The sequence below is a fragment of the Leptonychotes weddellii genome, chromosome 6 (assembly GCF_054177405.1).
Source record: "Leptonychotes weddellii isolate Sample4059 chromosome 6, ASM5417740v2, whole genome shotgun sequence".
In the NCBI taxonomy this organism is placed as follows: Eukaryota; Metazoa; Chordata; class Mammalia; order Carnivora; family Phocidae; genus Leptonychotes; species Leptonychotes weddellii.
The window spans coordinates 11,364,675-11,390,171 of record NC_138374.1 but is presented as its reverse complement, the minus strand read 5'-3'; positions in this window follow the sequence as shown (position 1 = coordinate 11,390,171).

Below are 25,497 nucleotides of genomic sequence, written 5' to 3'. Positions count from 1 at the left end.
ATTGTGTAGATTGCTATGTACTGACATGAAAACATCTCCAAGACATGATGTTAAAGGAAAAAGCAAGTTGTGGAAAAACACAGAATAAAACTCAAGATTAGGTAGGTAGGTAGATGATGGATGGATGGATGGATAGATGGATGGATAGATAGCGTACATGTACTCATGTTTGTGAATGCCACGATAAAGGTCTGGAAGGAGACTTGCCAAATGGTTATCAGAATGTACCTTCGGGACAGAGAGTGATGGTACAGTTAGGGTGAGGGGGATGTTCACTTTGTATCATGTTCATGTAGTGCCTGAAAAACTCTTATGGGGCCATATTAACGTGTCATGTATATGATTACAGACACATAAAACAAAACAAAATGACAAAGGCACATGTACTGCCCCTCCTTGAGAAGCTTATGTGGGAGATAAAGGCAGGGAGGAAAAATATGATTGGCATTTCAATGAAACAGGTGCCTTGATAGAGAAATTTCACAGTGGCTTAGCAACCTCCCGAAAAAGGCACATAACCCAGTCTAAATCACAGAGGGCTTCCCCAAAGCATTGGTGCCTAAGCTGAACTCTAAAGGGAGGGTAGCCTGGTCAGATGGATGAGATCCCCATGGGCTGTGAGGGTCTGTGTCCAGGTGCCCCACCTCCCTTCCGGTTCTGCTGGGCAACAAAGCAGCCAGCCTCTCACTTGAAGAAGTGGGATGACACAACTCCAGACCTGAGGGTGAGGAGCCATGGGCGGAATCGGCCCGTCCAACTAATTCATCCCTCCCAGTCTCCCTTTGTCCAGTAAGATCCTGGGAGTTAGAATTGGTAAATTATGTGGAAGTGACTATGAAAAACCTCTCTAAAGGTTGGGTCATCCACCAGAACTCTTCCCTCCCAGTCTGGCCTGTTGACCACCCCCATGACACCTTCACTTTTCTCATCTGACCAGATACCCAGATGCTCCCTGCAGGTGGCCGAGAAAGCACAGGTAACAACAACAGAGCGGGCATTCCTTTCTTCATCCTTTTTCTCTGCCTTCCACAGAGATCAGCCAATATCAGCCCCTGCCCCTTCACCTCCTGAGGTCTAAAACCTTTCTGAAAATTCATAAGTGGGGGCGCCTGGCTGGCTCAGTCAGTAGAGCATGTGACTCTTGATCTCAGAGTCACCAGTTCAAGCCCCACATTGGGTTTAGAGCTTACTTTAAAAGAAAAAGTGCAAGTGGGCCGGTCATTCCTTCAAGTAACATGGACTTGAAGCCACGTGCATGGGGTTGCCAGGCTGCAGTGGGAAGGGAAAACACGCAGTAGAGGCAGGAGAGATGATTTGCTTTCTCTGGAAGTAGTAGCTCATACATACCCAGAAGCACTATGACTTTCCTATATGCTGCTCTTTCCTGAGTCAAACACTGGCATCCAAGGAGAAGGGATGTGGCCCTCTGTGCCTGGCACAGCCCTGCGGAATGCAGATGGCCCGTGCCTGAAGCCCCTCAAGAGAAAACGGGGAAAAGCCCCTCTGGTGTATATTAGTTTCCTAGGGCCGCCATCAAAGTTACCACAAACCAGTGGCTTGAAATGATGGCGAGTTATTCTCTCCCAGTTCTGGAGGCCACAAGTCCTATGTCAAGGTGTCTACTTCATACTTGGCACTTTCTCGATTGTGTCCCAGCTTGTCCTAATTCTAGGGCAGAATTCTTCCCTGTGTCTTCCAGCCTCTGGTGGCTCCAGACGTTCCCTGGCTTATGGCTACATTGCTCCGATCCCTGCTTCTGTCTTCATCTTGCCTTCCCCCTGTTGTTTGTGTCTTCTCCTTTTCTGTCTCTTATAAGGACATTTGTCATTGGATTTGGAGCCCACTTAGATAATCCAGGATGATCTCATCTCAAGAGCCTTAGCTTAATTATATCTGCAAAGACTCTTTTTCTAAATAAAGTCACAGTCATAGGTTTTGGGCATTAAGATGTGGACATATCTTTGGGTGGGGGCATAATTTAACCTAGTACAGATGCTCAGCCAGCTTCCTTTGTTTGCCCAAGTCCTTCGTTCTCAAATGTTTCCACCAGGTTCGAAGTCAATCTTAAACCTCCCATGTGGCTTGCCATCTAGCTAGAATGTTGTTTTGGGTAGAAGGGGAATGGTGGAGATAATAAAATGGTGTGGTTTTAGAGATGAGATTCAGTATCCTCATTATTTTGATGGACAGAATGGCCAGAAGAATTCAGTTGCTTGTCCAAGGTCACGGTTAGTGACAATGCTGGGACTAAAATCTGGAGGCTCTTTCCACTACTTCATGCTCTGCGTATAAGGTTCTAGGTAATTATGTTTGCCTTTGGTTACAGATTGGGTATCAGGCTGATCATAGGTGCTTTGAGGAGGAAATGTTAAAAGTAGGTATCATTCATCTTGCAACCCCTTATCCAGCAGCAGGACCTTGGAAATCCACTCCTGTTAGGCAGTAAATAACCAGATTTCCTTCCTTCCCTCCTTCCTTCCTTCCCTCCTTCCTTCCTTCACTCCTTCCTTCCCTCCTTCCCTCCTTCCTTCCTTCCTTTGCTCCTTCCTTCCCTCCTTCCTTCCTTCTTTCCCTCCTTCCCTCCCTCCTTCTTTCCTTCTTTCCCTCCCTCCCTCCTTCCTTTCTTCCTTCCTTCCTTCCCTCCTTCCTTCCTTCCTTCTTTCCCTTCTTCCTTCCAGGGTTACTCAAACTACATAGTACTTTCTCCTTAGGTCTTAGCTTGTCCCCAAAAAATGAATCTGTCTCCTTATTTCAGTTTAGCTTTGGTGTACTAAGCTGTGCTTTGCACCAACGAGAGAAAAAAACCTCCCCAAAGATTATGAAAACAAAACATTTTAGCTCAGTTAGTTCACTTGAAGAAGTGTTACTGAGGCCTTTAGTTCAGCCTGGTAAGCCAAGGAATAAGATAGCACACTTCAAAGACTGGGCACTATTTTTCTTGGGACCTGAATTAGGGAAGAATGGAGGTGGGCGGGGAGGGGGGGTGCTCCCTTTGGACTCACTTACAAGGTCTGGCTTGATAGGAGCACTGGGTGCCTGTGAATATCTGTTATGTAATACATACCCCAAGCAGTTGTAAAGTCATTCAGACAATTGTCAAACCTGAGAAGTTCCCAACTCATGAATATTGCAGATAGCCCATTTTCTTCACCTTCAGTTGAATCTGATACTTTTGAATAGGCTGTGAGGTGTTCAGGACTTTATCTGAGCCAGTACCCCTAAGCTGAAAGGAGGTTTGAATGGGTGAGGGAGTCATTCAAAAAATGCTTTTATTTGGTTTCAGAAACACTTTCTTTGTTTTGATGTGCTTAGAACATCATCTATTTGAAGTCTGGCTCCACTAGAGTTTTTATCTCCAAAGCAAGAAAAATATGGTAATTTTAAATAAATAAGCCACCACAAAAAAATGCATTTTCTTTAAAAAAAAAAAAAAGTTTCCAAGAGATTTGTGCATTTCGAACATGGGTAATACTTATATAAAAGTCTAAACGAATGATTCTAAGCCATAGTCCCTCTCTCTCTTTGTTCTTTATGAAAATATTCACATCTATCCGACCAAATTAACATATATTATCACAAATGTGTCATTCTCAAATTTCCTGAGCTCGGCTTATCACTCGCCGTTCTTTTTTTTGCTCATGACTGTCTTTCTGAAAACAAAACAACATTATTCACACCAATAAGTGTAACAGGCACAATGGGAGAAAGCATTGGAAGCAACTTCTTTGTACTTATCGGGGGTGACCTCTCACTCTTGGCTTTTCCTTTCTTTGCTTCCCTAGAGTCACCTCTCTGAGAAGGAACTGTAGGACTCTATGTTCCATTAGTGAGCCCCACACTCATTTGTCCTCTGCAGCCCCTTTGTGCTCCAGAATTCAGCATCCAGGAAAAATCTAACTCCTGCCTTTATTCTGCAGTTGAAAACAATATATCTTGTTTAAAGGGAAATACTCAATTCTCTTCGCTATCTTAATTCATACGTGCTTAAAATGGCTAGGGAGGAAAGAAAGCCTCAGTAGATGGTGTCCTGATACTTAAATAAAAAATAAAATAAACTATTTACTTCAAGCTCCATTTGAAGCCAAGCCCCTTCAGAGAATTTGGCCAGACCGAAGAATCGTGTGTAAGATTGGAGATAATTGTATTTGCATGCATTCCCGTATCTGGGAATGAATGTGTGTAATAAACACCCTGATGTATACTGGTGAGAAACACAAGATGGGGGTGTCTGGAGAGATAGGGGGAAAATATCTCAGCCCAGTCTGAATTCTAATTCAGGCCAGGAAGACAGTCTCCTGGAAAGATTCCTGTTATGTCCAAATTTAGGACTCAGAACCAACAGCAAAGAGATATGTTTCAGAATGTTCTAATGTCAGTGGGATACTAAGAGTACAGACCTTCCTCAACTTATAATGGGGTTACATCCCAATAAGCCCATGTAAGTTAAAAATATCATAAGTCAAAAATGCACTTAACACACCTAACCTCATAGCTTAGCCCAGCCTACCTTAATCGTGCTCAGAACACTTGCATTAGCCAACAGTTGGGTGAAATCACCTAACACAAAACCCATCTTAAAATCAAGTGTTGAATATCTCACATAATTTATTGACTACTGTATACTGTATATTGGAAAGTGAATTAGAGAATGCCTGGATGGATCCAGGATGGTTCTAAGTGTGTTGGTTGTTTACCCGAGAGATTGTGTGGCTGACTAGGAGCTGTGGCTGCCAGCCGCTAACCAGCAACACAGAGTATCATCCAGCATACTGCTGACCCCAGAAAAGATCAAACTTCAAAATTTGAAGTACGGATTCTACTGAATGCATATCGTTTTTGTACCATTGTGAAGTCGAAAAATCGTAAGTCGAACCGTCGTAAGTTGGGGACTATCTGTATTACTTTTAGACTCACAATTTAAGGCAACTCACTGCTAAAAATATCTTCTGATTTAAATGAGACCTCTACCAGGACATTAGGAACGATACAGGAACAGGTTACAGTTTTCTGTCTTACTATGATAGATTGCTTTGTGTTACTCAAGTGGCAAATACCATTTATATAGGTTGTCAACTACTCAACCTACTCAACCCACTATTGGATTACAATAGTGACATGGAATAGCTTGACCCTTGCCATTTTGCAATAGAAAAACTTAGGTCCGAAACAACTTACTCATCTTTGCCTGCTGCTTATATTTCTTATAAACTTTTCGGTAAGTTCATTTTTTAAATCAACATATTACCAAGACGTGGAGGCTGTCCAGGCCAAAAATACATTTTTTTTTAAAGATTTTATTTATTTATTTGACAGAGACAGAGACAGCGAGAGCAGGAACACAAGCAGGGGGAGTGGGAGAGGGAGAAGCAGGCTTCCTGCTGAGCCGGGAGCCTGATGTGGGACTCCATCCCAGGACCCTGGGATCATGACCTGAGCCGAAGGCAGTCGCTTAACCAACTGAGCCACCCAGGTGCCCCAAAAATACATTTTAAACATGACTATCATAGACATATCAGTGACCAAAAATCCATTTTCACCATGACTACCAGAAACCTGAGCTTTGTCAAGTATGACTGAAACAGACAGGAACTTTGATGTGCACTGGATTTTTATTTTGGGTTTAAACAAACTCCCTCTTTCTCCAGCATCTTAACAATATGTGCAGATTACTTACCATGAGCCTTGCAGACTCATTTTTGTTCTAAGAGAAATTCAAGATTTCATCATCCATTTTGGCTAGGATATTCTAGTCCATTCCTATCTTTGCCAGGGGTTGGCTTATAAATCATCTATGATGAAGAGAAGGTGTGGGCAAACTCCCTCCAGAGCAAGCAGGTAAATTATCTCTTAATTCTGCTCAGTCACCACAGATCAACATTTATTACTCTTGCTCAGAATTACAAAGTCGGTTCATGCCTTGATGCTCGTTAAGCCCGTGGTGACTCAAGAACCCTAAACCCCACCAGGCATTGACAGGCAGAATGTCTGTAAAATTACTCTGAGAACATTAAATCTTCATGGCTTGGAGATTAAGACTCACCCCTTAGTGGAGGCATTTTCTAGTACAGAGTGTTAAAATCGAATCGCCTTTGTTAAAGCATCAGTGTTCCTACATTTTCCATCTAAGCTATCAAGGAGACAAACAGACACAGGGATATATTTTTGTTTGCCAGAACATGGTACAGATTGTACCCATATGAGGCAAACAGAGAACTTTTTTTGAAAAAGACTTTCGGTATAAGCCTTCTGAAATAAGGCTTTGGGGAAAACAAGAAAAAAAAAAAAAAGCTACCTACTCCGATTAAGCTCACAAAGAGACTACAGTACTTCACATTATCTTAAGAAAAACAAAAGCCCAAAAGCACAGCCCACAGCCTTTCCAGTCAAGTAGACAGACATTAAAGTACATTAGCACTATCATTTGTATGTCTATAAATATCAATAAAGTATGTGATTTGGCTTCACTTTCACACAAAGAAGGAGGACTATCCTTTTCAGGAAATTTCACGGAGACACTCACCAACAAAAGTTCGGTAATTTAATCTTTGGAAAGCTCAATAATGCTAAGTTCAAAATTGCAGGTTTTAAACTAATGTACCTGATAAGTGACCCATTACTGGGTAACCCGAACTTCCCAGTCCCGGTTATCTGTAACAGAGAAGAGTCTCCCTAAAACAGAACTAATGTGTTCACATCTACATTAATCTCTGAAGTCAAAAAGAGGCATTCTTCATAGGCTTTATCTGTTTCCAAATGTCTGCCTCCACCAGAAGTGATTTTGCACTCCCGAGGCAGCTATGCAGATGATTCCAATATCTTTGTCCGATAGGTGCTATTTCTTACGGATCCATGGGATACTGTCCCGCAGACTACACTTTCACAGCTAACTCACTTTGACATGTAACAGGACTTAGAGACCCTGAGCCAAATGGGGGCTGTGCCTCTGTTTCTCCTAGACTGTGAAGTACCTGGAGGTTTGAATTGGTGTGTGTGTGTGTGTGTGTCTGTGTGTCTGTGTGTGTCTGTGGGTGTGTGTGTGTGTATGTGTCGCTCTGTCTGTCAGGGGTGTGGGCCGTCCGTCAGAGATTTTCCCCTTCTGTGTCACACTGCTTCCAACTTTCTCTCAAGCACAAGTTTCTTCTTGCATGGTGTCATGATGCTAATAGACAGGATTTGTAGAGCCTCCCTCTGTCAAATTTATTCGCGCAGGGCCACTTATCACTGCTAGTGGTTTGAAACCTCTATCTTTTTGCTCCTTCTGAGTTGCAGACCTTATTTCCAGAGCTGAAATAAACATGCTCCCCAAACCATTCATTATTCAGTAACATGTTAGGAGATAACGTGAAAAAGGTAAAATGTATTCAAGATGACGCACTTTCCCGCCTCCCTCCTATGGCAACGTGAAGAGCAACTCCGGTAAATACATTCTTACTTGGCACAGCTTTGTATGTTCCAATTTGGACTTAAATAAATTTCCTTCTGGAATAGTATCTTTTTTTTAACCTGAATTAAGATGATCTCCGTGGGATCCAACAGGTAGGATGGCGAGTGGCTATCTTGGACCGGGGCTACCACTTCTTTCCATGGCAATCCTGACTGGTTCTGGCCTAGAAATACACATTTCCATGAATAAGTCTATTGACCCACATGAATTTGTATGTTGGACCTTACAAGTCCAACAGAATTAAGTTAATAAGTACAACCTTTGACAAATACATTCAAGGCAAATCCTTAATGTCCCTGCAGGGGGGCGTGAGAGTAGCCTGCTGCGTGGAACAATGGTTTTCTTTCGCCAACCTCTCAACCTGGGATAGTTCCCAAGAGACCACATAGGAGTGAAGAAAGGGATAAAAAAAGACTCTCTCTCAAAAACAGGGGCTATAATTTTTTTATGAGACCCACTTTTAGTCCTACAATTTCTCGAATTCAGAGGTTGTGTCTATGAAACAAGAATTCTCCAAGATTCAGCAAGTTTTTCCTCTATATAATGATCAAAAGAGGCACTTTGCTATTAAAAGTTTGGCTAGCTCCAGAGTTTAAAAAAAAAAGTAAATAACAATGGTTTAAGAATATTAAACTATTCCACATTAAGAGTCATCGTATATGTCGAATATGGATTACTAATTTTTAAAAGAACTTTAGTCAACCTAAAGACATCAAATTCTAAAACTATCCAGAATAAAAGTCACCTAAATTCAGGAATTTGTGAATGCTGAGTCCATCAGTTAACATCCCATAATCCTATAGTTGTAGAAAATGTATGACATTAAGCTGACCACGTGTTGAATTTATTAGGATACACCTGGGGAAGTTGGCCTTTTAAACAAATCTGACATTTGGGCTTATTATTATCAACTCTTTCTTTCCAATAAAAGTAGAGCATGGAATGTGAAAAAAATCAAATGAAAGTCCTGGGGATGTAACAGTGTGGAGGTGATGAGCACAAGTAGACACCAAGAGGTAGCAAAGTTCACCTCCAGAGCAGAGGCTCCCAACATGATGCCCATCAGGAAGCTGGAGGCCATGTTGAAACACAGAGTGTGGACTCCACCCTTAGGGTTTCTGATTTAGTAGGTTTTCGGTGGGATCCAAGAATTTGGTTTTCTAACAAATTCCCAGGTGATGTTGCTGTTGCTGGTCTGTGGACCACCTTTTGAGAACTATTGCTCTAGAGTCAAGTGAAGGGTTTGCTTGCTTGCTTGTTTCTCAGTTAACTTGATCAGGTTAATGTAAATTCAAGTAATTCTGTCCCTCAAAATCCCCTTTATTCCTTCAGAAATACAGGTTGGCCAGCCTGATCAGATTAACAAATTTTTATTTTATTTTGTACCACCTTGATATGGAATCATAAAAATTTTACCCTATGACCATATGGGGCATTTGAGTATTTCAACAAATACATGCTGTGTTTAAGCCACATAGACTTGGATTCATATATAGCTTTGTAACTCTAGGCAAGTCGTTTAGTGGCTCTAAGCCTCAATCCCCAGACTTGTGAAATGGGGCTAATAATATAAACCCCAATCGATTGTTGTGAGGGTTTTAAATGTAAAGCCCTTACTTAATGCACATAGCATAACTGGAACATAATATTATCTACTTGTTTCAAAAGATTCAATTCAGTAAAATTCTACCAACTATGGGAAACTGAAGATAACTCAGAAAACTATAGTTCTCTCAGAAAAAGCCATGGAGTTTGCTATAAAGGTTAAACTCCTCAGTATAAAATATTACAATATTCCTAAAGTATTGATTAATTAAAATATGATGGTTGACTTAATTTTCTGATTAACAGAAGTTTTTTGAAACTCTTTCTTGCTTCTACCCCGGCTGAAATTCCCTTTAACTCCCCTGCCTTATAAAGTAATGTATTATGTCCAAATAATCTTTTACGGTTGTGTTACGTCCATACACTGCTACAGAATCATCATTGACATCAACTTGTCATTGTAGTCAAAGAAGGTAACGGAAAGTGTATTGAGTGAGTTGCGATTCTAGAATATGACCTGGTTCTTAAATATGTATATATATAATTCCTATTATAAATTAAACTTCTTATGGTGCCTTCTTCACCACAAAAAAAAAAAATCTAGAGCACAGGAAAAAATTCTAGTAAATAAGCTATTTAATTAGGGAGGGCTTTGTAAACTGATAATGTAGTGATATTTCACAGGGCATTGGGGAGTACAAAAGGTACAGTTCAACTGACATCTATGGGTTGCTCAAGCAATGAATGGTTATGCTGATCATGTAGGAAGAGGTGTTTTGATATCTCTTTCTCCAAATTCATTGATTTAATGTGCTTCAAAGACTAATACTCTTTGATGTACCTCTTTATGCTGAAGCTTAAATTTCATTGATCTCTTCATAGTTGGGGTTATTTGGTCACCATTACGTATGATCCAAATGTCAAGGCAAGAAGCTGTCTGCACTGTGGAGACTGCCAATGAAGAAGGCCTGCCTTTAAAAAGTCTTTCTCAACAGTGGTTCCATTGACCTTTGGGGCCAGATAATTCTTTGTTGGCGAGGACTATTCCTGTGTACTGAAGGGTGTTTAGCACCTCCCTGGTTTCTACCTACAAGATGCCAGTAACAACTTCCTTCCTAAGGTAAACAAATCAAAAATGTCTCCAGAAATGGCCAAATGTTCCCAGAGGGGCAAAATTGGCCTCCCCTCCCACCAGTCAAGAACCCCAGCCTTAAAGGCCAGTCCTGAGTTTGAATAACAATGGGACATTTCTTCCTGCTGTTCCCTCTGTTGTTAATTGGTGTGGAAATGACCCCAGACTCCTCTGGGAGTCTGGCCCTTTCTCTCTTCCTACTAATTCTTCTGATTAGGCAAGCAAAGCAGAGAAATATCTTCATCCCATGGAGTAAGTCTTATGGAGTAAGTATGTCAGATACAAACATTCACAGTAGAGTTTTTAAAGCTAGTCACTTAGGTGAGAGATGATAAACAGATGGATGGATGGATAGATAGACAGATAGATAACTTTCAGGATTTTCTTTTTGACAACAAATTTCTGAAGGGTTTACATTTCTACCATGCACAGTCTAGGCAAACTTCACCTCCCTGGATGTTCAGAGAATGACTTTACCAGTTCCGTGAAGTCCTTCATTAACTGGAAGTCAACAAGAGAGACTTACTAAGCACTTAGATATGAAACATCTTCATAAAACACTTTTTATATTGAGAATAATGAAAAAATGATTTATGGGTTACACAATCAAAGTGACTCAAGGTATTAATTCTGATTATGAATTTTCATTGTCATTTGGTGGCATAAGAAATAGAGCTGGCAATGAATGCTCTTTGTTTTTTTATATGTGTGAGTGTATATTGTAAAGCAAAATTCTTAATTGGACATTTTTTATGATTGTTTTCCACCAAGTATAATTCAAAAAATATGAAGAAATACATATTAATGCCTGAAGGTATTATGTAGTATGTCAAAGACGTGTGAGAGGGACTGCTACCCTTGGAGGGCTTACTCACAATCTATTTGAGCAGATAACAGACACTGATACCTAGAAGGAATGGGAAAACTACTATGAAACAGACCAGCGTGAGCTCAGTGTGTGATAGAGGACAAGGGATTTGGAGAAGGGAGCTCCTCGAAGGCCAGAGTCCTCAGGAAAGGTTTCATGAGGGGCATTGCCCCTGGACCCATGTGGGTGGCTGTACGGGGGGGGCTTCTCACTGTGGAGAAGCCAGGACTTAACGGTGGGGAGTGGCAAAGGGCAGCTGGACCCAGAGCTCGGCACATTTATGACCACGACCAAAGGGGTGTTTGTACATAGCCAACTACTACAGAATCATAAAGGTATTAAAATATGCTATGTTCTTGGGGAGGCTGGGTGGCTCAGTCATTAGGTATCTGCCTTCGGCTCAGGTCATGATCCCAGAGTCCTGGGATCGAGCTCCGCATCAGGCTCCCTGCTCAGTGGGAAGCCTGCTTCTCCCTCTCCCTGCTTGTGTTCCCTCTCTCGCTGTCTCTCTCTCTCTGTCAAATAAATAAATCAAATCTTTAAACCTATGTTCTGGTAAACTGTCATTTTCCTTATCATAGTAAAATCGGAAAGGAATCCATGAACAGAAATAGTGCCATAAACCATAAGTAACCTGAAGTTTGAGTTATTCATGTCAATAACACCATTGCTATAAGGTAAGTCAGACATGCTGAAGGAACCATGAGCATTTCCATCCCTTGGGTAGGTTATGGATCTTGTCTCTTCAGTTTGGTGGTAAGATCTGGATTCACTCATTAGTCACCAAACATCAAATGAGTGTCTACCATTCACCAGGTGTACTCCTGCTATTCCAAGAGCTGGGGATACAGAGGCAAACCCAACAGATAAGGCCTCTCTTCTCGTGGACCTTGCTATTCTCGTACAGGCAGACTGATAATCAAGCAGCAAACAATCAGAAGGTGATTCTAGAGAGTAATGCAGCCAGTGGAGAAAATTAAATGGAATGACGTGCTCGAGCAAAAGCCCACGGACTGGCCTGCGACCAAACCCAGCGCCCCGCCTGTTTTTATTAGGACCATGAGCTAAAGTGGTTTTTACACTGGAACCCCAAACAAGTGAAATGCTATCCTCCCAAAAAAGAATGCTGCTCTTCTCATTAGTGCACCTACATTACAAAATATTATACTCAATTGTTTTATTCTATTTTGAATTTCATCAATAAAAAATGGTGCAAATTTGTTCCCCTTCCTGCCATTCAAGTACCTATGTTGCATCCCATCAGTTTTGCCTCTTGGCTTCCTATGCATCTCTTTAAATAAAAAGTTCAGCCTTAAAAAAAAAAACCCACAAATCCTACCATTCGTTACAACATAGATGAACACGGAAGACATTATGCTAAATGAAATAAGGCAGATACCAAACAAAGGCTACATGATTTCATATACATGAGGCATCTGAAATAGTCAAACCCACAGAAGCAGAACATAGAATGGTGGTTGCCTCGGGCTGGGGGAGGGGGAAATAGGTAGTTATTGCTCCACAGGTATAAAGTTTTATCCATGCAAAATGAGTAAGTTCTAGAGATCTGTTGTACAACATAGTGTGTGTGTGTGTGTGTGTATGTATGGATACAGCAATATGATGTTGTACACTTTAAAATATGATAGTTCTCACACTACATCTAAAACTAATGATGTAATGTATGGGGATTAACATAAGAATAATAAATAAATAAATAAAAATAAAACAAAATAAAATAAAATAAAATATGATAGTTCTCGTGTTGAGTGTCCTCACAAAATACACACACAAAAGAACACAAGGACATTCTGGAGGTGAAATGCGTTCCGTACCTTGATTGTGGTGATGGTTTCACAGGCATATGCATGTGTCTCAACTCATCAAAAAGTATACATTATGCATTTGAGGCTTTTGTCTATTAATTATATCACAATGAAGCTTAAAAAGCAGTTTGCCCACCCGCGAGTTACAGAACAACAGTGGCGGTGGGGAAGAAGGACAAGGTTGGGGTGGGGGTTCAAGCAGTGAGGGGAGCCTCTGCCAGGTGTTGACACTGGAGCTGAGACCTGAATGACTACTCCTGCCACCCACCAGCCCTGTGACCTCGGGATCTCCCCTTCCTTGCTTACAAAACTTCTGGGGTGAGGTAGACCATCTTTCTTCCCTCACCCCTGGCAGCGCTGTTTCTCCGTTGACCAACATGGTGCACACCCATCCGCTGTTGGCCTTCCATCGCCCACCTCCACCCACTTTGGGAGCATGGAGAAGAAAGCAGGCCCAGCAGAAGAGACGTTTTCAGTTCTCCCTTTTTGCACCCGTCATACCATTTGGCAAAACTCACAAAAAAGCCCCATAAATCTGAGTTCTACAATTAACCTGCAATACCTTGACAAGACATTCAGGAAGTGGGTGGAAAGTTTCTCAGAGCACAAGGCAAATGCCTTACAATCTTCAAAACACTACTGAAAAACAGCCCACACTTGCTCTGAATTATTGTGGTCTTTCAAAGTCTATACAAAGTAATATGCAAGGAGACAAAGCTATTTTACCAGGCAGACAGATATTCCAAATTACTGGTTCTTAACAAGCATGGTAATACATCAGTCAAAAGCAATAAATTTAAACTTAATGAAATCTCAATTTGCCTACAGTGCATTTCACTTTGACATTTTCTATATTGCCACGGTGCTTTGATAAAGTTTTTTAAAATGCAAAGAAAGTGTCTGTAAGGCTAAAGACCAGACTTGGTGCCATTGTGGCCAAGGCCACATGATAGTACTTAAGTTCCATCACTCCATGCCCCCTGGCAGGCAAAGCCCACAGGTTCAGTTTTCATTATCATTGTACGATTATGCATTTTACTGCATTTAACTGATAATACAACTACCAGCTCACCTTAAAAGAATTAGCTTGGAGGTTTCATTGCTTCCCAAATGGAATTCATTTGACAAACAAACGACAATTAGCCTGGTCTCCCTGTTCTGCGTCAGGATGCTTTTTGATTGAACCTAGACCAATTTACAATTTTTAAATGAGTTTAGACATTTACATTTAAAATGTCTAGAGGAAATTAGCCCTGGGACATCCAACAGCCAAAATGCTTTTTGAAGTTGATTATTATTTGATCTAGTACCCTCTACCTGTACATTTTGTTCCAACTTCAAAGTTTGGGAATGTAAATGCCACCTCACCTCAAAGCACAGGGAGAAACTTAAAAGCGGTTTTGCTCATTATGTTATGCAAAGGAGCCCATATTTTAATATTCGTTTAATATGGTTAGTTAGCTTTAATGATACCAGTGTGACAGTGTCATAGTTTTGGAATCTGAAAGACTGATCGAAGTTTCTGGCTGCTGCTTCTATTTTTCCACACAGAAAGGAAGCGTGCCCTTTGAAGGACAGACCGGCTCCTGGGCACGTCCATTCGGGTAAAGACTAAACTAAATGTGATAACTTCTTGATGAAGAGTTCACCTGTCCTGGTAAAGAAAGCAAAAAATCAGGATATCAGGGACCCCAGAGACACTCGACTATCATGTTCCAGTTCTGCGTGTTTTGTGAGGGCATGCCCTTGCCACCACGGCTGCTAAGGAAACTGCTGGAAATTCCATTATAAATATGCCGTGCTGATAACCCAGCCATGGAAACCGGCACTGCTCCGAAGTGAAGCCCACTAATTTCTGGTTGAGAGCATATTCTATTTACTTGTTATTGTTAATATTGCCACGTTGCTGCCAAAGTGACAAAATGACAGCCCCTGACCCACTCCACGTTGTTGAACGGCAAAAATAAACTATGGTGAGGGGAAAGGCCACAAATACGTATTCTAGCATCGTCATCGGGTTCTGGCTATTGCCTTCAGAGGTCTGAAAGTCAGTATTACCCACAACACATTCAAAGAGACACTCGAGAGAAAAGGCCGTGTGACCTGGCACCGAGGAGTTGGCCAGTCTGTGTCTGTGTGGAATCATCACGGCTTCCCCCACCTCATCCTTGGGAGTCCCCAGAACAGTCTGAATCTCTAGTTTTGTCTCAGGCTATAGGACGCCCACCACATGTTTTCAAAATAACTTTGAGTTCAAACGAATTCCCAAATGATAACACTGTATACTCCCCGCACAGAATTAATGGTTTTGAAACCTGTTTTCTGTAGAAATATTAGATCTGAATTAAGTGACCCAGCCTCTCAGGAGACTTCCCAACAGGGTCGCCGGGCAAGAATGTCAGGGAAGAATGAACTAGCCCAGGCGGCCAATGTACAAAATGGCAGCAGAGGGCACCAAACCCGCTCTCCTGGCTCTGAATCCCCTGGTCTGACCACCACATATGGTGAAAATGGGGACAAACACAAAACAAAATAGGTCGTTTATTTTTCATGTAGAATGGCTTGAGTGAGCTGCAGAAAAGATGAAACTTCCTCCAGGTCCCTGAACTGCTAAAGTCTGGGATTTCCTGTCGGCTCCCCTCCCCCGCCCACCCTCAATTTCCTTCATGAGAACAGAGTCAGAGTGTCCTTGGAGTAAACTCTGTTTTCATTCCAAATTTAACAAACCAGCAACACATTTTTTTTATTCTTATGTTAATCCCCATACATTACATCATTAGTTTTAGATGTAGTGTTCCATGATTCATTGTTTGTGCATAACACCCAGTGCTCCATGCCTAACGTGCCCTCCTCAATACCCACCACCAGGCTAACCCATCCTCCCAGCCCCCTCCCCTCTAGAACCCTCAGTTTGTTTTTCAGAGTCCATCGTCTCTCATGGTTCGTCTACCCTCCGATTTCCCCTGCTTCATTCTTCCCCTCCTGCTACCTTCTTCTTCTTCTTCTTCTTCTTTTTTTATCTTAACATATATTGCATTATTTGTTTCAGAGGTAGCCAGCAACACATTTTTCAACCATGCACGAGGTCGGGACCAGGCTAGAGACGTGCCAAGCCCTTCTCTCAAAGGTTTTTCATTTTCCATTTCTTCCTGTACACACAGGAATGTTTATTCCTGTACCAAGGGCCTGGCAACAAGCGCCTCGCACGGGCAGCCTCCCCAGCCTGCGGCCCGGAGGGCACCCCAGCTGCCTACTGTCCAGGAAGCACAATGGGAAACCTGGAGACTTTTGTTACCTCGTGCGCCCTCTGCTGGCCGGACCGCCGCCTGCGTGCACGGGAGCCTGGAAACCCCGGGGAAGGCTTTGCTTTTAGGGTGGGTGGGGTTCTCACTAAGCCACAGTGAAGCATTTTGGTGTGTTACGAAATAAAACAGTCCTTTCTGCAGCTTCTGGGAAATGCACTTTTCTCTATCTAGTTGTCCTGCTGCATTTTTTTAAATGTCCTGCCTCCCGTTTTTAAGCATAGCTACATGTTTTTTAAACACGGAGATCATTTGTCAGAGTGAAAACCCTGAAGAACCCTAACATCTCTCTCTGATGTTCAAGTGCTATAGGAGCCCTTGCCCCGGCACCAATGAACTGGCAACGAGGGGGAAAATGATACCAAGACGGGGCCATTCCCATAATATGCTCACAGCATCAAACAGCGGAATGCCTCGGGGGTTAAGACCCTGGGAGAGACTGCAAAGCTTCTTCTGATACTTAATAACTGTGTGACATTGGCAAGTTAAATAACCTCTTCAGGTGTCCATTTCCTCCTCTGTAATATGAAGTTATGATAATATTTTTGCCTCCTAAGGTTGTTGTAAGGAGGTAATGCATATAAATAACAGACTAGTCCTTGGCACCTAGACCGCACTACGTCAGTGTTAGATGATATCATATGCCTGGCAAAACATAAGACTTCTGAGTTAAATGCCCCTACTCGAATAGACAGGAGTAGAGATTTTCCAGATCTTTGTTTTAAGGGTTTTTTTTTTTTTACAATTACTCAGAGAGGACAAGTGTTACAGCTTCCAAATTGAAAGACAAGAAATAGAACATTCAGTGAAACCTTACTTAGAAAGTGTCTTCTCTGCCTTCTCTGCCAACAAAATACTGAAGTATGCAACTGACAATACTCTTTATATTACAATTCTTGAAAAAACAAAAAGGGGAGCTTCTCAGGAAATACTGATCTCTTCTTTGCAGGACTTTGTAAAAGAAGGTTAAAAGTTGAAATGACTTTAAATGTATTAAGCACATGTTAAGGAATAGACTATATCCATCCATTCACTTCTTTTTACAAATACTTATTGGGTGCCTACTGTGTTCCTACAGGCCCTGGGCTAAGTAGAGAGGATATAGATGTAAATAAGACAGACATGGACCCTTCAGTACAGAGCTTACAGACGAATGAAAAATACAGACCATAAACAAGTAATGAAATATGAAGAATGGCCTAAAAGGAGAAAGACCAGGAGCCTCAGAACACAAAACCTCCTCTGGAGGTCCCGCTTTCTAATTTTATAAGAGATTCATTTGCATGGAGAGATCTCTATGCTAGAAAATGTCATCATGTTTCTCAAAAGCAGTAGAAGAGCGATGAAGTCCTCATTGTCCAGGGTGGGGGAGCTTTTATATTTAGGAAAACTAACAATTTGCTCCCCCCCCAAAAAAATAATAACATGAGATTTGCAAAACCAATTCAGGAACACACCAAAGCAAAACACTGCACCCTTATGCTCAAGGTTTCATCTGTATGAAGCAGAATTGCATTTTCCATGCTCGATAAAACCACATGCCACTGCAGTGTGGAATATTCTTGAAGGGTCCTCAGAATTAAAGTGGGCAGGTAGGCTCATGCAGGTGCTAACTCAAACACTCTTAAGGATTGCTGAAGAGTAACTAGGGATATTGCAGATCTGCCAGCAGATATTTTTTTCTCTGCTAAGAAATGGAGCATCTGTAGGTATAAGATACAGATATGTACAATGTATACTATATAAGTGAATCCCCTCTCTTATCAAATTTTCCAAACAACTGAAGTGATATAAGAAGGAAATAATTGCCTATGGTTCATCGGGCCAAGAAAAATCACAGCTGTATGAAACCTCAAGTTAAATTATATTAGAATATACTATATATTGGATTGTGGTTTTTTCTGTATTTAAGGAGTTTCCATGGAAGAAAACAACTTGCAGTTAACATTCTTGTGTCACAAAACAAGCCCACGGTGGCCTATTTTTCATCAGTCTGTGTGAAACACCTATATTTAGTAACCCACCTTCTGCTCTTACTGATTTTTCTCACTTCCTTCTTCTCTTTCCTTAATAACTAATCATTTTCAGGTCAAAGCTACAAACACACAGTCAAGTAGGGATGAGATACATAGGAGACTATTACTGCTCAAGCATCTAAATCATTGGATTAAATGATGTAGAAGTAACATCCTGCTTATATATAGAAAGAGAGAGAATCTCAGACAAACAGGTCAATGAAAAACTGCTTGGCCTGATCGTTGGTGTGCAGAGAAAGATGGGGAAAGTTGATTCAAACTCAAAGAAAATGTATTTCAGAGACTTTCTCTTCCAGAAAAATTTCACAGAACCCAGAAGACCCCTGGAGTTAGGCAGAACTATTACCTTGCTAAAACTGACCGTGAACCTAGGATATATGGGTCACTTGATGGCTTTAATTTAATATAATTTAATGAGGAGAAAAATATAAGTTCTTATCAGGTTAGCACATCACCCATTTTGGTAAGTGTTTGTGTTAAATCGCCCCAGAAAACGTTTTAATTAGAACCAAAAGGAAATACTTATTTTTCTATAAAAGTTGTTATATATACATACAGAGTAGACACACACATACACATCCCTAGACACACATGTGTGCACACTCACATACATTTATCCTATAGAAAAGCCGACCGCCCATGTACCAAATGGATCCAGAGAAAATGGCTCAAGCCTATTGCCTTTGATGTCAACGTGATAAAATAAGCAAACTTCTCTTAACACAAAAAGCTCCCTTTCGTCACCTTTCAAAGCCACAATCTGAAAAATTTTAAGAGCCTAAAATCTCACAATTAACGTGTGCTGATTACTAGGGCAACTTGACATATGCAGTAAAATATTAAACATCTTTTGAGGTGTATTAATTTTTTGATTGTATCGAATACTCTCTAATGATTCACTGCAGTTAGTTTGCTGATTGGTGCCCTTCCCTGGAAACAAGTAGGTTTCTTCATCCACATGCATAAATTATACCTGGTGATGTCGTAGTCGAGATTAGCGGAGCTAAGGTTTGGCAAAACGAATTCTTAAGCATAGATAAAAAGCCATTTCATTCACTTGGGAAAGATTCACAATGAAAGTAGCCATTCATGGGCCTGGAGCAGACATCAGCCACCTCCTCAGTGTGGCTGCAGGCCCCCACTCTCAAGACGGAGTGTAAGTGAGACCTGGGATCTCTCATTTGACAAATGCTTTTTTCATGTGAAAATCCATGAACTCCATTTCCCCCTAGACTAAGTTGTTTCAGATCATTGTCTCCTCCGTAGTACAGGAAGAGAAGCTAATCTGTAAACAATGAGACTTCACTCTGGATGCCAAAATCTGCAATTATATTGTACAGAGGGGCTTCATGAATAATTCCTGGGGTATGATCTGACATTAATCTGGAGAGTTAATACAGAGATGGGTCAGTGCTAGCAGAAAGCTGACTGATTTCTTTATAACAGGGCACTTTCAAAGTGAGGATACAGCCTTTTCTCTAAGTTAGATTCTCTAACCAAACTGAGCACTAAGCTATCACCTTTATGTCTTATGTTTCTTCCTGAGTTGGATGTCTAGCTATTGGCAACAGGGTACCATCTTAGAAAGAAGGCACTTTGGTTAGGCGAGACAGTGCCAAGATTTTAGGTATTGCTCACATACTGGCTTGTTTTAAATGCCCTTATTGTAAGAAAATCACCTAATGTACCATAACTATATAACTATATTTGTCACTGTTTCTGTCCAGGGCATAAATCAAGGCACCGGTTCACTCACTTATGGAAGTGGTGCAGGGAACATAATTTCAGAAAATCTCCTTTGGGGGTTCTTGATGGAGGGATTTTGATACCGCTTCTTGAAGTAACCCGGAATTATGACAAATAAATGGTCTTTTAATTAAAATGTTCAACTTACTCAAGTACTATTTAGAGGGTGTCTATCTTATGTTCCAATTTTGGTAGATATTGTGAGAAATTCTTTTTTTCTTAAGATTTTATTTATGAGAGAGAGAGAGAGAAAGAAACACGAGCAGGGGGAGGGGCAGAGGGAGAAGCAGGCTTCCTGCTGAGCAGGGAGTCCTACGCGGGGCTTGATCCCAGGACCCTGGGATCATGACCTGAGCCGAAGGCAGACGCTTCACTGACTGAACCATCCAGGTGCCCCTGTGAGAAATTCTTAGGAGTAAACAACCAACCAACCACCAACCAACCAACCAAATGACAGCAGCATGTTTTCTGCTCTGAGGATCTTCCTGCCAAGTTAGAGAGATATGAATAGAAACAGATAATCATGTCAGGGAGAGGAGAAGTGAGTGGGATAGACTGCTAGAGGAGGTATCTTGCAGAGGGTTGAGTTTGGGTTGAGCTTTGAAGGATGGTAAGGTTTGGGATTGGTGCCGAGGACTGGAGGCATGTTTTTAACGAGAGTCATAACCAAACAGAAGTGTGGACATGACACCACTTTTTAAATTTTAAATATTTTAAATATTTAACAGCAGGTGTGATGTTTAAACTATTTAACAAGAGGTATGGCACATCAGAGTTGACCCCACCTGCCATTAACAACCCACACAACTGTAATAGTGCAGAACAACAGAATATCAGTCTGGCTTGGGAATTTGGAAATTTTCTTATTCTTCTAGAACAAGATGGGCAGAACAATGGTGGCCTTTAATTGTCAAGATTGAAATTTGAGCAATTTTCTGAGAATAGTGGAAGAACCACTGGAAATACACAAACAGGGATTCAGCGACACCACCATCCCCAACACCATCGTTTCCAAAGTCAGTTACTCTCCACCTCAGTACTCAGGGAGCTTTTACTCAGTGCCAGGCCCTCCGAGTTCATGTTTGACACGCACTACCTCATTCAACTCTCGTAACAGCTCTGTGAAATGGATCCTATTATTATCTCCTCCTTACAAAGAGCAAACTGAAGCTTAAAAATCTCCAGTAAACTGTTCAAGGTCACATAATTACTAACCACCGTACCATATGCCTACACACACACACCACACACCCATACTGATTAAAATGGTTTTCTTAACAAAATTAAATAACACTTTAATAAAGAAAAATGACCCATAATTTCAGCATAATACTACTCTTATAATTTCTTCTTGCTTTTGGGGGGAGCTGCTGTCCTCGTTTTATTATAGCTATAACTACAGCTATTTACAATTTTATGATATGCTTTTTAAATTTAGCGTTATCAAGTAAAACTTTTCTCTGTTGTTGTGTAATATTTACCATAATTTGTAATGGTTGTTGTTTTAGTTCCTTTTTATTTCCCTTTGCGGGCTTTATGTGTGTGTGTGTGTGTGTGTGTGCACGCTATTTTAAATGATGCTTTAGTAAACATGTTTCTCCATATACCATATTTACTTTCTAATTTTTCCTTTGAATTAATTCACAAGAGTGGTTGTACTGTGTCAGAGTACAAATATTTTGTAGGTGCTGAATTGTATTACCAAATTGGTTTCCAAGTGTGTTTACTAACTTCTAACTCCAACAATTATCATTTACCAATTATACTAAAAATCTCATAGTCATCTGCTCTTAGATTATTTCTTACCTAATGAAAATAAATGGTACTTTTTATTTGCATTTTTGTGACTAGCTAAACATTTTTAAAACAAATGATATGTATTTATCATACTTAAATTGTCAGAGCAAGGCTTTGGTCCATATAGTTATTGAAATCTTAATATTACTCTTACAGGGCACCTGGTGGCTCAGTCAGGTAAGTGGCTGCCTTTCTGGGGTCATGATCCCAGGGTTCTTGGATCGAGCCCCGCATCAGGGAGCCTGCTTCTCCCTCTCCTGCTCGCCCTGCTTGTGTTCTCACTCTCTGTCAAAATAAATAAATAAAATTTTTAATATATACTCTTACAAAGCTGATTGAGATCTTTACATACAATACATAGTACTACAGTTTGTCATTTTTGACATAAATACATTTTATAACAGGCTGCTTTATTTTTAGTTTCTATATTTTCACGTAGAGGCATTTTGAAATTTTTTTGCAATCTATTATTTTGTATTTTCTTTAGTTGCTTCAATTTTTAGAAAGTTCTCCTACTTCCAGGGGCGCCTGGGTGGCTCAGTCAGTTATGCGTCTGCCTTTGGCTCAGGCCATGATCTCAGTGTCCTAGAATCAAGCCCCACAATGGGCTCCCTGCTCAGTGGGGAGTCTGGTTCTCCCTCGGCCTCTGATCCTACCCCCTGCTTATGCTCTCTCTCCCTCTCACTCTCTCTCAAGTAAACAAATAAAATCTTAAAAAAAAAAAAAAAGGTGCATGATCATATCTAGTTGCTATAGTGGAGCCTCAAAGATGTAATCTTTTCACTCAGCAGCGATGTGTCCACCTAAAAATTGGCAGAGAAGGGGATATGACTCTTTGGCGGGTAACTGTCTCTGCCACAGAATCTCATCACTGACCAAATGAGATTCTTTGGCCCAAAGTGAGCAGCCTTCCCTCCCCTCACGTTGTCTTCACCAGCTTATCAGTAGTTATCAGATGTCAGTCCTACTGTCCACAGAGCTTTTTTTATTTGTTGAAAGTAGTTAACCAACACCGCAGACTCTCTGACCCTAGGTACCTCTTAGATCTTATTATTTTGAGCTCAATCCTGGACAATGTCTATCGATACTTGTCATTTATATTTTAAATTGGTTCTCTTAATCATATTAAGAAAATACTCTATCGGGACACCTGGTTGGCTCAGTCGGTTAAGCGTCTGCCTTTGGATCAGGTCACAACCCCAGGGTCCTGGGATCGAGCCCCACATCAGGCTCCTTGCTCAGCGGGGAACCTGCTTCTCCCTCTGCCTGCCACTCCCCCTGCTTGTGCTCTCTCTCTCTCTCTCTCTCTGACAAATAAATAAATTAAATTTAAAAAAAAAAGAAAGAAAATGTTCATTTGAAGGCCTACTATGTGCAGACAGTATCTAAATGCCCAGGACAGTCATAATTGCACAAGAATATAATAATTACCACTACACTTGATCTGTCTTTTGTTATATTGTTTGGTTCTTATAAAAATAATAAACCATGGGAAGGTCACTGGGCTTAAAATCAAAAATGTCATCAAATCTCATTGCCTCACTGAGCCTCAGTTTCCTACCTGTAAAATGAAGATATCAATAACACCTATCACAAGACAAGGCCCTGCCCTAATTTTGTGTATAACTAGTGTATATTAGGGTTACACTATAATTGAAGATTTCTCTTTCCCTCTTTGGCCTGTAGGCTGACACCTTGTGGATGAGTACAGTTTTTCCTGTAAAACACTTGATAATCACTCTTAATGCTGTATTTCACTATATTTGCCATAAATACCTTTAGACTACTTTTTAGGGCAGGCAAAAACTGTTATCACTCTGGGATTCCCTCTTTTCCCTTCATCCATTCATTGTAACCTAAAATTCTGAAACATCTCTATTTTTTCCCTTCAATTTTCTTAATGCCTTTTTTAAGTAAACTCTACGCCCAATGTGGGGCTCAAATTCATGACCCCAAGATTAAGAGTCACGTAGTTCTACCAACTGCACTAGTCAGGCATCCCCACTCTTTCAGTTCTTTTTATTTAAAATTATTTTAGTCTAATAGTAGCTCTGATTAGTTAGATCTGTCAGCAACAACACTTCCTTAATATTTATTACTTATTGGTCATTGCATCCTTCAATATTCTTTGATGAAAAAATGGTACCTGGCTTATAAATGTTCTAAAGTAGCTATTCTGAAAATACCTTTTGGTTTCAATTCATTCTAATAAAATCTTTAAAAAAAAAATCATTCTATATATGCACTCTGGTCACTTGCATCTACTCTTAGGACATAATCACCTGCTTCATACCAAAGTCACTCAAATCTGTATCTCCAGCCCAAACTTACAGATCCTGCCCCCTGCCTACAGGTATGGCCCCCAAATTTCCCCCAAACATGCTCCTTCCTCTGAATTCCCCAGTCCACTTGCTCCAGCAGAAACATCAATGTTATCTTCAATTTCACCCTCTCCCATTCCTTGTTTGCCTCTCACCCACATTGTAAATATCTCTCAAATACATTTACTTCTGTCTACACCCATTGCCACCCCCAACACCGCCTTCATTTCTTGTCTGAACAACTACAACAATGTCCTGACTCATCACTCCCCCACCAAACTTTATTCATCTTTGATTCATTCCCACCCCCCTTCATCCAGAGGAGTTTTGAAAATGCAAAACTGTTGCATTATTCTCTTGGCTGAAACATTTCAGTAGTTCCCCAGTGCCTTTAGGGTAAAGTCATAAGGTCCTTAACATGGTTTGTCTACCACGTGCACCAGCAGCCTCTCCCCACCATCCCTTTCCACACACCTACACCATCTCTTTGGATGGTTCCTTCTCATCCTGCAGACCTCTGGGGAGCTGCCCCTCACTGCTCACGCAGAAACCTTCCATGTTTCCTTACAGCTCTGTAAGTATCAAGAGAGAGAGAAAAACAGAGACAGACAGACAGAGAGGGAATTTTTTGTTGTTGTTATCAAATAAGTGAACTACTAACTCAGTTGTCTTTATGAATGAAAAGCATTCTTTAGTCTCATATTTTCTCCTTGAAATGTTGTTTCATTGTTTCTGGCTTTGGTCATTTAAGTGGGAAGGGATAAAAAGCCTCTCCAATCTGTTCTCTCTGGTGGGTAACCTTAGTCTCTGACTTGTAAACTAACAATGTCCTTTTCATGAGTCTGTGTCTTGGTGTTGGTCTCTGTCTCTCTTACATCAGCTCCACGAGCCTTCTCAACTTCCAACCTCCTGTGTATACATATCGTGTCTTCTTCAAGAATTTACTACTCACCTGTTGGATCTATTCTTTGTCCTTCCGTTTGGTTAATTTTTTTTTACTATATATTCAGCTTATATGATTCAAGTTCCTCTTCAATTTTACTGATCTAATTTTAGTATTTTCATTCTGAATTTTGCTACTGCCAATGATGAGCGGGGGCTGCGCTGCTTCTTTTAGTTATTTTTTTTTCTTTCTCCTTCTTTCCCCCTCCTTCCTTCTCTGCCTCTTCCTCTCTCTCCCCCCACATCAGGCCACACAGGCTTCATGGTAATGCATCCTCTATTATCTCTTTAAATATAAATTCCAGCCATTATCAGAAATATTTTGGGTCTTTTGATCAAAATTCATTTCTGGTTGTAGTATCTTTTTCACATTTCAAACCTTTTTTCAAAGCTACGTTTAATCCTGTCTATTCACGCATTCTTAAATTCCGCCCACCAAACTTTGTTGAAACTTCTGAAAGTGACCTATGATTCAGGAAATGTTGAAGATTTGTTGATGGAATTTAAATGGAGGAGGTTCCTGTTTTCCTGTCTGATC